The following is a 796-nucleotide window of genomic DNA, read 5'->3' on the forward strand; positions in this document are numbered from 1 at the left end:
GTGCCCGCCCGCCCCCGAGCCCGCCCCCAAGCCCGCCCCTAAGCCCGCTGCTTTTCTCCGGGCCCAGCCCTCTGCTGCACCCAGGGAAGATGCCAGAGGCTGGATTCCAGGGAGAACACACAGGGGCCTTGGAAAAGAGATTGAGATGCAGAGGAGAGAATAATGGCACAAATGCAGTAACATGTGCACAGCCAGTGAATCCAGGGGAAGCTTTAGGGGTGTACTGTTAAAAATTCTCCTGTAGCATTAAAATTCTCAAAATAGAAAGTTGGGGAGAAAAGATAAAAGGGCACTATAGTATAAAGAGAAGAAACCTAGGTGACAGGTCACCACTTTATGTTCTGTTCCTGGTTTTGCCCCTTAATAGGTGTAGGACTTTCAGGAAATCACTTAGCCTTCATGAACTTCACTTTCTTCAGCAGTAAAATGGAGACCAACAATTATTTTTATCTTCCTCAAAATTAATTATAGGGCATCCAGGGAGATAATGACTGTAAAAATGACTTGTGAAGTGTTATTATTATATCTTATATTTTTAAAGGGTGTCTCTTTCTTTAGCATTTGCTTTCTGTATTAATTATCTGGCATTCTATATGAAATTGCTCTACTTGCAAACTTAATTTAATAACTTTTATTAATTCAAGTAATGCTATGCTCCAAAACAGCAATATCAACTCAGTCCATCATACACACATGTGTGCACATATATTATTGATTGCATGTACATTTAAGTTCTTGAATGATCTACAAATATTATTAATCTAATGTATTTTATAAGTACAGAATAAAGCAGCAA

The sequence above is a fragment of the Microcebus murinus genome, chromosome 2, assembly GCF_040939455.1.
Source record: "Microcebus murinus isolate Inina chromosome 2, M.murinus_Inina_mat1.0, whole genome shotgun sequence".
Classification (NCBI taxonomy): domain Eukaryota; kingdom Metazoa; phylum Chordata; class Mammalia; order Primates; family Cheirogaleidae; genus Microcebus; species Microcebus murinus.